Source organism: Panthera pardus, unplaced genomic scaffold (assembly GCF_024362965.1).
Source record: "Panthera pardus isolate Hobbes unplaced genomic scaffold, ASM2436296v1 HiC_scaffold_6, whole genome shotgun sequence".
NCBI classification, from domain to species: Eukaryota; Metazoa; Chordata; class Mammalia; order Carnivora; family Felidae; genus Panthera; species Panthera pardus.
The window spans coordinates 26,642,264-26,657,281 of record NW_026526991.1 but is presented as its reverse complement, the minus strand read 5'-3'; the positions used below and the strand labels follow the sequence as shown (position 1 = coordinate 26,657,281).

At 40.1% G+C, this 15,018-nt stretch overlaps 1 protein-coding gene across 2 annotated transcripts in view; it reads left to right on the top strand.

Moving 5' to 3' along the window:
* Positions 1-15,018, top strand: part of CRADD (CASP2 and RIPK1 domain containing adaptor with death domain) — a 179,424-nt gene that overhangs the window by 155,754 nt on the left and 8,652 nt on the right. The window lies entirely within an intron of this gene.

Below are 15,018 nucleotides of genomic sequence, written 5' to 3'. Positions count from 1 at the left end.
TCTTTCAGCATGATCATTTTTAGATTCATTCATGTTGATGTGCATATCAATATTTCATGACCTTTTATTACAGAATAGTATTTCATTGCATAGATATACCAGAGTTTGTTTTTCCATTCACCTGTTGATGGACACTCGTATCATTAGCTCTTGCAAATAAGGCTGCTGTGAACGTCCACGTACAAGTCTTTGTATGGACACAGGCTTTCTTTTTTCTTTGGTAAACGCCTAGCAGTGGAATGGCTGGATTATATGGTAGGTATATGTTTTAACTTTTTAAGAGACTGCCATACTGTTTTCCAAAGTGGCTGTCCCCACTATACATTCCCACCAGCAGTGCCTATAAGTTTGAGTTCTTCCACATCCTGGCCAACATCGGATATGTCTTCTTAATTTTTATCATTTTAATAGGTATATAATGGCATCACACTGTGGTTTTAATTTGCATATTTCTAATGACTAATGATGTGTTGTGCATCTTTTCATGTATTCATTTGCCATCTATATATCTTCTTAGCTGAAGAGTCTATTCAAGTCTTTGTCATCTTTAAATTGGGTTGTTTCCTTATTAAGTGTAGAGAATTCTTTGTATGTACTGTAGATAAGGCCTTTATAAGACATATGATTTGTAAACATGTTCTCCCAGTCTGTAGTTTGTCTCTTCATTCTTCGAGTTGTGTCTTTCAAAGAGAAGTGTTACATTTTGATGACGATCTTCTTCTATTATGGATCATGCTTTTGGTGTCATTTCTAAGAAATCTTTGCCTAAGCTAAAGTTGCAGGTGTTTCCCACCTAATGTTTCTTGCAGAAGGTATCTAGTTACGGGTTTTTCATTCGGAACTCTGATCCATTCTGAGTTCAAGTTTGTAATTGGCAGGCTGAAGTCCTCCCCTTTCTGTGTGTGCACACAGAGACCCAGGTGTTTCAGCATCATTTGAAAAGACTCTCCTTTCTCTGCCGAATTGCCTATACACCATTGTTGAAAATCCATGGCTCACGTAGGTGTAGATCTATTTCTGGACTTCAGGCTGTTGCGGTGATCTATTTCTCTGTCTTTTCATGAACATTCCACTGTCTTCATTTCTTTAGAACGAGTCTTAAAATCAAGCAGTGTAATTCTGTAACTTTGTCCTTTTTCTAAATCATTTTGGCTGTTCGGGGTGCCTGGGTGGCTCAGTCGTTAAGCATCTGACTCTGGCTCAGGTCATGATCTCACAGTTTGTGTGTTCGAGCCCCGCATTGGGCTGTATGCTGTCAGCTCAGAGCCTGGAGCCTGCTTCGGATTCTGTGCCTCCCTCTCTCTCTGCCCCTCTCCTGCTCATGCTCTGTCTCTCTGTGTCTCTCAAAAATAAATAAACGGTAAAAAAATTTTTTTTATATTATTTTGGCTGTTCTAGTTCCTTCACATCTCCTTGTAAGTTTTAGAATTACCTTCTCAATTCCTATTTAAAAATATGCTGGGATTTTGATGGAGCATGATTTCAATTGGGAGTTGTTGGACTTTCATGAGGCTGTGTCCATGGGAGGAAGGTATTCAAACATCACTTTTATAATCTGAACAACTGGAATTTTGAGACCAGTACAGCATTTAAAAAATTTTCCACAGCCTCACTTCCAAGTTTATTGAAAACCCACCTGTGCAAAATGGTGTTATTCAGTGCCAAAGGATACAAGGAAAAATAAAATGTTCTAATTCTGGTCCCTATTTCCTATAAATTCACCCTTTTAAAAAATCTCCTCCCAAAGGCAGAGAAGAAGACATTATCTCGGGCAGATTTCCCCCACTGGGAAAAGACCATAGATAACTGGGAGGATCTATGCTTTCTTGGGTGAGAAGGGTCCCTTTTGCTATGCTCTTCTTTCCCCAGATGGCTGCAGGCTCATTCGCCAAGCAGTAGACTCTTGTGGACTATGGCTTTGGTATAGGAGTCACAGATTAAACACCTGTAGAGCCTGAGCGATCCAGGACAAGGGAAAGCAGCCCAGGAACTGGACTTTCACGTGCATTGTGGGAGAGAATGGATGTTGGGGGGTATCCAGCATGAGGATGACTCTGGTGAGCTGACCAGCAAAGCCACAAATCTGGAATTTTGCTAAAGCTCCCAATTTTCAAATGCTGTCTCTGTATTTTTTGAACAGCATAGGCCAAATGAAACATGTTTGCGGGCCAAATGAAGTCCATTGGCTACCAGTGTGCAGCCTCTGATGGATGGGCTTTTTTATTTGCTTTAGGGGTCAGCTCTTTCATCAGCTCCCTAAAGGACTTATTCCAACAATTGCTTATTGAGTACTCGTCATGTGCCAGGAAGTGCTCAGGTGGCCAGGAAATCGATCAGCGATGGGAGGCACCCTTTCCGTCCCTGTGCTCAAGGGGCTCCCGTTCCAGTGTGGGGCTTAGGCGTGGCCTAGACATTCATTCCAGTGTCACCTCCCATTCTCTCCTGAACCCTGCCCCTTGCCTGTATTCTCACTGTCACTCATTTCAGGCTTCGAAGAAGGGCATGGTTGGTTATACTTGGAAGAGTCCTGGGAGGCTTCTCTGAGGCAGTGACATACAAGCTAATGATTAAATGTAGAGTTAGAAATTAGCCAGCTGGATATATTGTAGAACAGCGTTCAGCAGATTTCCTGTTGCTACCTGTTTGTGGAACATGAAATCATTTTAATGGTTGAATCAGGACTAAAATAAAATAGGATATCATATAGTAAAAGGTAAGTATTTTTTGTTTTGTTAAACTTTTCACTCAGTTTTACACACACATACATGCATGTGCTTCTAATACATATTTTTTTAAAAGAAATTTTTGGTTAAAGGAGCACCTGGGTGGCTCTGTCAGTTAAGTGGCTGACTCTTGATTTCACCTCAGGTCATGGCTTGGCATGGTCTCACGGTTCGTGTGTTCAAGTCCCGCATCGGGCTCTGTGCTCACAGTGTAGATCCTGCTTGGGATTCCCTCTCTCTCTCTCTCTCTCTCTCTCTCTCTCTCTCTCCCTCGCCCTCTCTCAAATAAGCTTAACAATTTTTTTAAATACAATAATAAAAAAATTTTTAGGTTAAAAAACAGAAAAGCATAGTCTGGAAAAATATCCTTTTTTTTTTTTTTTTTTTTGAGAAGAACAAGGAGATTAAAAGAATAGTTATTAACGATTACCCCATGTTATTTCTGAGATCCTGTCATAAATTGCTAACTTCAGCTGCTGATTGCGACTGTTAAGTAGACACTGAATACCTGCTAGGAGAGGTATCTGTGGATGGCTCTGACTGAGCTCTGTCACCTATTAATTGTGAGAATGAACAAGTGACTTTAATCCTTCTGATTTTAGTTCCTGCATTATTTTCCTGGTGAGATAAATGAATTCATCCAGATAGGTCGTTTTCACTCCCAAAGTTCCACAGAGGTGTGTTAGGCACACTGCAAACGATTTGCATAAATAGCTAAATTTGACCCCTGCTGCATTATTAGCACTAAGAGGTGACCAGGAACATTGTAGGCCACAGTTAATATTTGCTGAATTAACGCATCTGTTTTCAGAGTACCGTTCCATCTTACGTGAAATTAGACATATTTGAAATCATCGATAAGTAGTACTTTAGGCACAAAATTTGAAGTCCTGCAAATCCTAGAAAATTCCAATTTTGTGAAGAATCACAAAGTTCTGAAGCCAAATGGAATTCTCTACTGTGCTTAGCTCTTGCTCCACGGCAGTACCCCTGTGCTTAGTCTGGCGTTGTGTGAGATGTTTGGAATGCATCCCCTCCATAAAATGCACTTCCTCCATACTTTTTTTTTTTTTTTTTAACTAAAGACTTAAAAGAAATTTCTTGGAAGCTGTTAGTACCAGACATGTGCGAGGTCCTCACTGTGAATAAGACTGATGCACAGTTTCTGTCTTACTAAAACTTGTGGTTCACTGTGGTGGGTGCCGAGTGCTTTCACACTGACTTCCTGTGTGCTTGCAGGTAACTGGCTTTGGGCAGACCCGGTGTTCAAGGTCCGTATAATCTCTGAGATTCAGGGTCCCGCATCTCTGTCCATATAGTGTGCAGCCAGATCATTGACCTTGGAAGTGGTCCATGTGACTGACTCGTGTTAATTCTGTGAGACTGTCGTCTTCTCGTTTCTGATTCCAAACTGAGGTGTTTTGTTGTTTGTATGTGAGCGTGTTGTGCTTGTGCTGGGTTCCTATTCCCTTTGCCAGCAATGAAGACATCAGAACCTTTTCCCTTGAACTGCATTTAAGACAAGCTGAAAACATTCTGTACTTTTGTGATTGATTTTCTAAGCTTGGTAGGATGTCACATTTATCCCAACACAAATTAAATCTTGTTAGTATCATTCCATCGATCTATCCAAGTGATTTTGATTCTTGATTATGTCACTCACCACACGAATAGTCTCTTACAATTGCGGGAAAGCAGCAACTTAAGAAATCTGACTTCGTGCCCCTCCTTCAGTTGCTGGTAGGAGGACTGAAATTTTCACTTTTAAGGTTATTGTGTCATAACTTTGAAAGATTTCGCTTGGCAAATTTACACGGTCTCCATCCCCTTTTATTTCTTTGGTCTTATTGCCAAGCCGCTCAGCCCAGTGGAACTCTGTCAAAGGAATGTACTTTTGATGCCTGGAGTCAGCTGCCTGTAAGCACTCATCAGTGATCTTATGCTTCTTCCAGGCAGGTTTAGTACTGATAAGGAACACATAGCTATCAGAGTTATTTTATAATTTATAATATGCAGTTGAGGCTTCTTAAACTAACTCCCGTTACCCCTTCCTGCCTGGGAATCAGCCACAAAGATAATATCAAGGGACCATGGGGGCAGCTTGCTTCTTGTAGTTTGGGTATCAGTTTAAATATTGATGTTTCCATCTTGAAGACTAAAATAGATTTACAAACATTTTTAAACGATTTTGAAAATTTTGAAGAACAATCATCTGTGGAAAATAATGTGATTAAGGAGCTCATTTTGCCTATTTAGAAAAAGGTGACAACCCAAAACTTTATATCCATATAGTGGAACTTCCATATAAAGGAATCTTTAATGTCATTTGCTTATTACCTACGAAAAAGCAGTGTTGTCATTAACATTGAGAATTTGCATTAGTCGCTTGCGCACTCCGGGTAATCTACAAGGCACTCTGGAATTTTGTCTCTCAACAATCACACTCTGTTTTTAATTTCCAAAGGTAGTTTTTAAGCATGTTTCAATAAACCAAGTAATTTTTTGCCACCTGCCAATGAACTTGTAACTTAGAGATGTTAGAAGCAGGGCTGCATTATGACTTGAATGGGCTGGAGGCACTTTGCCTTTGTGGCCCATTCCTCCATAAAAAAATATTAAAAATTACATTTTATGACTCTTGTTATAAAGATGGATATATTAATATTATACATTCAAACATTTTCTTTGACCTAAAGTTCCTTTTTTCTTCTCATTTTAAAAGAAATTAAAACATTTCCATGGGCTTCCAGAAGTATTGTGGGCTCTCATGGGCTCTCATCCCCGTCCCCACTGTGTGTAACGGGTAAATAGGCTCTGGTTAGAAGTTATGATTTTCCCTTTTCAGTTTATTAATCGTTCTTTTGTGTTTAATGTCCATTATTTTTTAAATGGGAAAAACCAACTCCATTTCCAAAGAACATCTCTTTTAAACTCAATAAGCAACTAACTGCATATTTAGTGGGAATGACATGTATCAGCCTTGAATATATATCAACAACTATTCTGAATAAAATATAAAGGGCTTTTCAAGAAATTGATAAAACAGAGAAATGTATGTCCTTTACATAATCGATTCAAACCAGCTACATGGCCTGAAGCTATCAGCATTTACCCATTTTGTAATTTCAAACAAGATATAATGATCATGAAATACCACATTTTCTGCTCCTATAATCCCCTGTCCTTTCTTACAGCAATGTAAAGCTATGTTCATCTCTTTCTCACTCTCTAGTGGTTTTAAGGCTTAGTGATAGAAGGTCCGGTGTTTCCTCTCATTCATTCATATTCTAATAATGACTCTTGCTGTGTTTATAAAAATGATACATGCTCACTTTATATAAAGAATCCCAGGAATTCAGAAAAGTAAAAAGAAAAGATCACAAATGCTATCACTTAGAAGTAAGCCTCAACAATAAGTGAACATCCTGTTGGACATCTCTTTAAGCATGTTTATAGATGGGAAGATGGATGGATGGGTGGATAAGAGAAAGAGAGGGGAAAGAAAGAAAGAAAGAAAGAAAGAAAGAAAGAAAGAAAGAAAGAAAGAAAGAAAAGAAAGAGAGAGAAAGAAAGAAAAAAAGAAAGAAAAAGAAAGAAAGAAAGAAAAAAAGGAGGAAGGGAGGAAGGAGAAATACTTTCAGAAAAGTATGGTTATATGATACATGCTGATTTTTAAATTTAAGAACCACTACATTTAATTTTATTTGAATTTAACTAGAGTAAAAGAAATAAAGTGAGAATTAAGAAATTACTGAACTTTGAATAAACATTTTTTTTTCATAGTAAGAAATGTTATTTTTTGTCGTCTGTGGTTAAGAGATGATGAAGAACCTGATGTTTTTGTATTTTCTTTCCCCCCAGTTATGTTTCTCGGGAGACATTAATGCTGTTCACCCAGGTCTCTCCCCATCCTGGGACATAGGAGAATTCCTATAGGAATTCCTCAGGGATATAGGAGTACTCCCTCAATCCCTGCAAGTTAGGTGTGACCTTGTGACTTGCTTTAGCTACAAAATGTGAGCAGAAGGTCACTTATGGAGTGATGTATTTAACTGCCAGATCTCCTATCTCTTAGCCTTTCTTTTCCGTCTTGGTGAGCATGGACGCTTCTGTGAATATGGAGGAGCATCACATCAATGCAGCATAGAGTGCGCACCCAGGTCGTGCAGGTGATGCCCTGAAGAGCCATGTGGGCCTCACTGAGATTCAGGGCTTCTCTCCTGCCATAGATAACAGTCTATCCTGACTGCCGTCCTCTCCATTTTAGGAAGTGTTGATTTCCTCCCTACTGTGATAAATGAGATCATCGGTGCTCTCACAGTCTGTCCTTCTTCCCTTCTGGATTTTTGTTAGTGACGTTGTTATCATCACAAAGTCAAGATACAATATTTATCTTCGGTTCTAGAATCTAGCTTTAATTCTGATCACTTGTATTGTTTTGATATAGTCGGGGTATATAACATTAGATTCTGTTCAGTTGTTTAAAATTAGTTTTATATTTAAATGAATTCAGTGTTCTGTACTAATCTTTTTACTGTGGCGTTCCTGTTACTGATATCAAGAAATGGGTCAAGGGGCTCAGGGCAGTCTACCCGGCAGGGAAGCATTCCACCCCAGAGAAAAGAGATATTTTGTCATTTGCATTGTTTAGAATTTTTGGCACATGTTGATATGAAAAACAGATTTTTAGTGGTTTTGTTATTGTTTTTCAATTCTCTAGAAACAGTGCATCCTTTTTTTGCTTGCATCTGAAGCAGACGGTTCCATGTATTCACCCTTGGTATCGCACTGCTGGTATCTTTATTTTATTCATTACACCAACTAGGTAGATTGCCAAGACTTTTAAAGAAAGGCTCAGAACAAGTTCTTGAATTGTTTCTATGTTCAAGAATAAGATATCTACTGATTTACCTATATATTTGACAATCATCTTAGCTAAGAATAATATAATAATAATAATAATATAATAATATAATCTAAGTGAGGCTTTGGCACTGGTTTTACCTTTTGCAAATGAGAAAACATTCTGAGACAGGCTAAGTGTCTTACTCCATGTTATGTGGCCAGTTGATGGCAGATTCAAATTTAGATAGGACCCACACCTGCTAATTCTTAGCCAGAGCTGTGGCCACCGTCCCTTCCCTCTTTTATTTCAGTGAGAACTCAGTTATTGCTAGTAGTTTTGTTGTTGACCTTCCGTGGACTATAGTCAAATCAAGTTTTCCACTGCAGTAAGTCTGATTTACTTGTATTTTGCAACACAGCCTTGTTATCGGAGTAGGCGGTCACTTCGTTATCCAGGAATCAGTTTTAGAAAGACCAGTTTATTTCTCCACCTCTCTGTGAGGACCACATTGTTCTCTGTGATTATCTATCAGAACAAGTGGTTCTAATTAGTTTTCTTTTTAAGGTGCTTTTCTTTCATTTCCAGGCAGCCGGCGCCTCAGGCAAAGGGACGTCTCTGCAGAAACGCTATACTCAGGGACCCAGGTTAACGCAGGCCCTGGGAGGTGCCCAGTCAGGTTGGCTTTCTCAGTCTGGCATCCCCAGCCTCTCCATTCCCTTCCCTCCCACGACAAACCATTTTTTTCTGTCTCGGATATGTTCTTTCATTTGTGTGTGTTTTCACCAGTGGTGGTGTTTTACAACATACATTCTAAATATTCCATTGTTACAGGTCTCCTTCTTTTTTCTTATATTTTTGCTTTATCCTAACTGTCCAGCACTCCCTTTGTACTCCCTCATGTTTGCCTCTTCCCCTAGTAGTGAGCTCTGACATTGCTTCGAGCTCCTTTCCTCCCACAGCGTTACCTGATATAAACAGCCTCGTACATGACTCCTCCCGAGTCTGTACGAGAATTTTTCTGGGATCTATAAACCCCCAAACAGGAGAACCGGGTTGGAAGGCATATGTGTACTTGCTAGCACAAATAATGCAACTTTGTATAAACAACCTTGTACGTGTCCCTGAGAGGGCTTTTTCAGAGTTTTTCGTGGGTACACGTGCGTGAGAACGAGATTGTGTACTGCGTTCCAGTTGCCCACCTGCTGCTGGCTTGTAGAATGGCTGGCTGCCCAGTGCCCAGTAAAGTCCCTGCGTCTCCACATCTCGGCCAGAGCTTGGCATTGTCTAGATTTCCAGGCACATAAAGTGATCTGCCATGGTTATTTCTGTTGTTATTTCTCAAATTTCTGTGTGTGAGCATCTCTCTCTCTTTTGAGTTCCCTCTTATTTGAATCGCCTTGTCCCACCTTCATCCTTTTCCCCGTGGAGGTGCTTGTCTTTCTTCTCTTGGTTTCGGGACTACCGTCTACCATCCGGGTAGTCTTCCCTCCTGGGGTGTAGACCCATTCTGCTCCGTCATCTTGGATGAGGGTCTCCTTCATTGCACAGAAATCTTTAATTTTGATGTAAAAAAATTTTTATCTTTTGGAAAGGATCTTCCCACTGCAGGTCATAAAGACACTCGCCGTTATTTTTATTAACTTCGTAGTTTTACTTTTTATGTTTGGACCTTTATCCACAAGGAATCCATCACTGTTTATGGTGTGATACAAAAGTGCAGTTTTATTTTTTTCTGTATAATTAGCTCTCCCCAGTTTGGAAAAAGCCTCTCCTTTCCCCATTATAAAATTTCAATTGTCATTACGAGACTTGTCATGTTTATATGCCTTCCCACCCAGAACACGAATGACTCCCCATTTATTCAGATCTTGCTTTATGTCTTTTAATAAATGCTTAAGATTTACCCCATTGAGGTCTTGTGTGATCTTTGTTAATTGAATGTCTAGATACTTTACAATTTTATTGTTTAATTTTATTGTTTATTATTATATTTTGTGTTTGATTATTGCTAGAATGCAGAAATACTGGTTTGTTGGTTTTTATTTTTGTTTTCTGGCAATTTTACTCAACCCTCTCACTTGTTCTGATGGATTATCTGTTGATCTTGGCCTTTTCTTACATATTAGATCAACTAGCCTGAAAATAGTGATAGTTTTACCTCTTCCCTTCAAATGTTTGTACCTAATTTCTTTTTCTTTATACCTCCGGTTCGGACCTCCACGACAATATGCAACAGTAGTGGTGACATCGAGCATCCTTGTTTTGTCTCTACCATTAAAAGGAAAATGTTTAAAAGCTGTCAATTAAACCAAATACTTATTGAAGGTTTTTACAGTCTTTACCAAGTTAAGGAGGTTCCTCATATTCCTAATTAAAGATATCTTTTTAAGGAATCATAATTTTATCAAATTTTATCAAATACTTCTTTGCATCTATTAAGATAATAGTGACTTACCACTTTGGACGATTGCTATGTTGAATTAATTGATAGACCTTGTAATATTGAAATTGTTGTAATCCCAGGATAAATTCTACTTGCTCACAATATATTATTTTAAATAGATTTTTTTTTTTTTTACTCAGTGAATATTTAGGATTTTTACATCTAAAATAATAATTGCAAAGAACCTGTAATCTTTCTTTTCTTGTATTCTCCTTATCCTGTTTGGAACAAAAAGTAAAGCAGCCTAATTAAAATAGGCTAGATAACTTTTGTTATTTTCCTATTTCCTAGAATCGCTTATAGAAGCTAGGAAGTGAAACATTTCATAAACATTTGATAGAGCTCACCAGAACACTGTCTGGGCCTAGGGCTCTTTATCAGGGAAGTTCTTTGATTGCCATTTCAATGTATTTCATTAATACTTTGACCTATTCGAGTTTTCTATTTTTTCCGGCACTAATTTTCGTATTTTATATATCCCAGTATCAGTTCATCTAGATTTAAAAAAATGTATTTGTACACTTGTGGATTTTTTTCATTTTTTTAATTAAAAAATTATTTATTTAAACTCACATTAGTTAACATACAGTGTAGTATTGGCTTCAGGAGTAGAACCCAGTGATTCATCACTTACATACAATACCCAGGGCTCATTCCAGCAACTTCCCTCTTTAATGCCCATCACCATTTAGCCCATCCCCCCACTCTCCTCCTCTCCAGCAACCCTCAGTTTGTTCTCTGTGTTTAAGAGTGTCTTATGGTTTTCCTCCCTCTCTGTTTTTATATTATTTTGCTTCTTTTCCCCTGTGTTCATCTGTTTTGTTTCTTAAATTCCACATATGAATGAAATCATATGATATTTGTCCTTCTCTGACTCATTTCGCTTAGCATAATACCTTCTAGTTCATCCACGTTGTTGCAAATGGCAAGATCTCATTCTTCTTGATCACTGAGTAATATTCCATTGTATGTACGTGTGTATATATATATATATATACACACACACGTATATACACACCACATGTTCTTTATCCATTCGTCAGTTGATGGACACTTGGGCTCTTTCCATAATTTGGTTGTTGTTGATAGTGCTGCTATAAACATTGGGTGCATGTGCCCCTTAAAATCAGCATTTTTATTTTGTTTTTTTTTTAAATTTTTTTAATGTTTATTTATTTTTGAGACTGAGAGAGACAGAGCACGAATGGGGGAGGGGCAGAGTGAGAGGGAGACACAGAATCGGAAGCAGGCTCCAGGCTCTGAGCCATCAGCCCAGAGCCCGACGTGGGGCTCGAACTCACGGACCGTGAGATCGTGACCTGAGCTGAAGTCGGACGCTTAACCGACTGAGCCACCCAGGCGCCCCAAAATCAGCATTTTTGTATCCTTTAGAGAAATAACTAGTAGTGCAATTGCTGGGTCAGTGTTTCTAGATTATTACTTGGCAAAATTTTACTCCTCCCACCCTATGAAAAGACTTAATTCCCTGTCACACTGGTCCTGGCCACATGCCTTGCGTTGGTCAGTGGAACATCAGTGGACTCAACCTGAGTAGAGGCCTTACATGTCCTTGAGGCAGGGATTAGCCTTTTACTCCAACAGTGGCCACATTAGAAGGGGGAAGTCTCATAGCTCAACTTTTTTTCTGGTCCAGCAAACCTGAAGCATAATGATAGTCGCAGCAGTGATAGCGGCTGACTACAGCAGTGAGTTGTTAAGAGGGATATATTACCAAATTCTGCAAAGGAACATACATAGTTTCTAAAACTGCAACCCTATGTCCCGCTGAGTCACTCTTATAAGGAACTCATATGTACTTACATCTCTGGTTATATTACAGAAGTTTATAGTTAAAGGAATTTATCCTTGAAATCCTTTCCATTATTGTAGATTCCTGAGCATAGATGTGTCTGAGTCTCCCAGCAGCTGCTTACATGTCTTCTGTGACCTTCCATGGTCTTCATTCTCTGAACTGTGCTTTGGAATCCTGTATAGTTCCTCCTTGCAGGTCACCATTAAGGTGGCCGCATATTATAGAATACAGCTCAAAAAAGAGAGGTCTACCAGGGAGGATGGGCTTGTGGGCTTTCCTTCACTCAGAGATTACATACTCAGCCAGGATAGACCACAGGGTGCTGTCTGCACAGAGATTTGTTGGAAGAGATGACTTCTTTTTCTGTAACGAATGAAAAAGTCAGAAGCACAGAGCTGGTGTAGATGATGAGTTGGAAACTTGACTTGGAGCAACTTTTTAAGAATGTGATTAGTTATTGTACACTGAGCTCCATTTTCTGCTTAGCAAGGGACTAAAGATTGGAGAAGGAGGGCAAGAAGTAGAAGACATGATCTCTGCCCATAATGAGCTTGGGAGACAAGTGACCTATAAGAAACAAAAAAGTGAAGTGTGAATCTTTATACCTGACTCTAAATGCAATAAGAATTGGGAAGGAGACTTTTGGTTTGAGGCCAGAACAGCTGTTGATTGGTATGAGTGAGGGAGGAGGAGATAGAGAAAGAGAGGGGAACATTATGCTGTTTTTATTCATGTCATGACCACAAAGATGGGAGGCGGGGGTGGAAGGATGGGAGGGGACAGGGGTGGGGGTGGGGAGCAGACCTGGGGAGGGGGGCATTTATCCCTTCAAATGCATGGCTTCATTGTGATAGACCCGTTTGTCAGGGAATGTTGTTTCTTTTGAAACATGGGAGTTTGAACTTCACCAGGAATGGGATTGAAGAGTTGCAGGAAGGATTTAGGATCTGTATAAGAGAGAACATTCTGTCAGTATAGAGGGAGAGAATCCCTGCTTTAGGGTATTTAAAACTAGTGGATACTTATGCCACGGTATCTGGTGGTTCTCAACCAGGAACAGTATTGCCTCAGCCCAGGATATGTGGACTTGTGTGCTCAGACTAGGGTGTTACTCGCACTTAGTAAGTGCACGCTGAAGGCCTTGTTGTGCACTGGGATAGCCCTGCCGAGCGGATCTCCCTGCCTCAAGTGCCAATAGCACCCTTTGTAGAAACACTCGACGTCCCCCACACTTCTGTCATTGGGGTTCTGCTTGTACAATTTTTGCTGTATCTTTGTACCACAGGTGCCGCTAAGTTCGTGCTTTAATTTAAATTTACCGTTGATTTAAACATTTATTTTTCTTTTTTGATCACTTGTTTTGTCATCCTATATCCACTTTGTAATGTACTTTCATTTACTTGTCTTGATTTTTGCAGTCATGAGTTTGAAATGGTATTTATACTTTTCTAATTGTATTTAAGTAGGTACCTGACAATTCAAATACAGAATGTTCACCCGTGTACCACCTGATATCATCTTGTACACCCCCAGTGGTACGCACAGCAAGCTTTGAGGAGCAGTGTCCAGATGGTCACGGTGGATTCATTTATAGCTTGACCTGATTTTATGCAGTAAATCCTTGGATGTTGACACTCCAGCCTTAGGACTCTCATTTTTAAATAACTTCGTATTCAGCAGAACTCTCGAGTTGGAAGGGCCTCGTGAGGATTCTTTTCCTGATAGAGGTCAGACAGCACAAACAGCTGTTATTCTCTCTTTCTGTGTGTAAGGTCTCCTTGGAAGGGCTTGAGTTGCCCTTGGCTGCGTCGTGCTCGTGTGCCAGTTATCTTTGCTCCAGACTGTGTCCACAGATTGCTGGCCCTCTCCCAGTTATGTGGCAGTATTCACAAGGCATATGTGACCCTGAAGTGTAGAGGAATGAGAGCAAATACCGCCCTCGCTCCCAAATAATTGGCCCAAAGCGTATGTTGCATTAATAGTTGGCCAGGAGTCAGAATGATGACCGAGTGCAGCAGTCACAGGCTCCTCCCCGACACCCGATAAACTGAACCAAAAAAGTTAAAAGCAGAAACATTCGCCAGCGGTAGCCAAACAACAACAACAACAAAACCCAATCACGGCTTTTATGCCATGTGCTTTGAAAAGGGGCGGGCAGGGAAAGAAACACCAGACCCTGACCCTTCAGAAGCAATCCTGGGATAAGAAGGGAAGTGTACAAAATCCTAAGGACTCCTGTTAATTCAGATCAGTATGAAAAGAAGCTGGTGGAGGAGGTGAGTGGATGGCCTTGGTAAATGTCAAGAAGCACCCTCAGCAGAGGCAGGAAGGCAACCGAATGCAGGCCATCTCCCAGTCTCCACGCTGAGCTACGGGAAAGAGACCACAGGAGTAAGTGCACCCTGGCTAGGCAAAGCAGGCTCGGTACAAGACATTTAACTGGCTTCCAAAAGAGAGAGCAGGGTACCGCACTCCCAGCAAGGGCAGGCTAGTGAGTCCTGTCTCTCCTCCGTGGCAGAACACTGCATAGAAGGCAACAGCCAACCCCAAGTTGTAGCTCCGAGGGAGAAAGTGTCAAGGGTACCTTGGCTTACCATAAGAGAGCAAACAGAAGCCCTGGATAGAGATGCTCATGTTAAATGGGAGCAAGATGAAGATAAGTGTCATGACAACTGTGCAAAAATGCTACAGGAGAAAAAAGAAAGGAGCACGGCTTGCAGAAAGTAAACATACACCAGTGTGGCCTGAGTGGAAACCCAACCCAAGAAGACTCAACCTCACAAATATTTCATGCTATAGGGGAGCTCAGTATCGATTCAGTGGAAATAAAAACTCAGTGTAGTTACGATAAAACAACGAGATTTTTAAACTTCATTATTTATTTATTTTTATAAGATTAGTCCCTCCTTTTATTTATTTTTTACTTTTTAAATTTATTTTGAGAGAGAGAAAGAGAGGGTGCATGCATGCGTGCACACGTAGGGAAGGGACAAAAAGAGACAGAGAGAGAGAGAATCCCAAGCAAGCTCTGTCTGACAGCACAGAGCCCAATGTAGGGCTCGATCCCATGAACTGTGAGATCATGACCTGAGCCGAAATCAAGAGTTGGATGCTCAACCGACTGAGCCACACAGGTGCCCCTAATTTTTATTTTTAATTGTGGTAAAATATGCATAACATAAAATTTGCCATC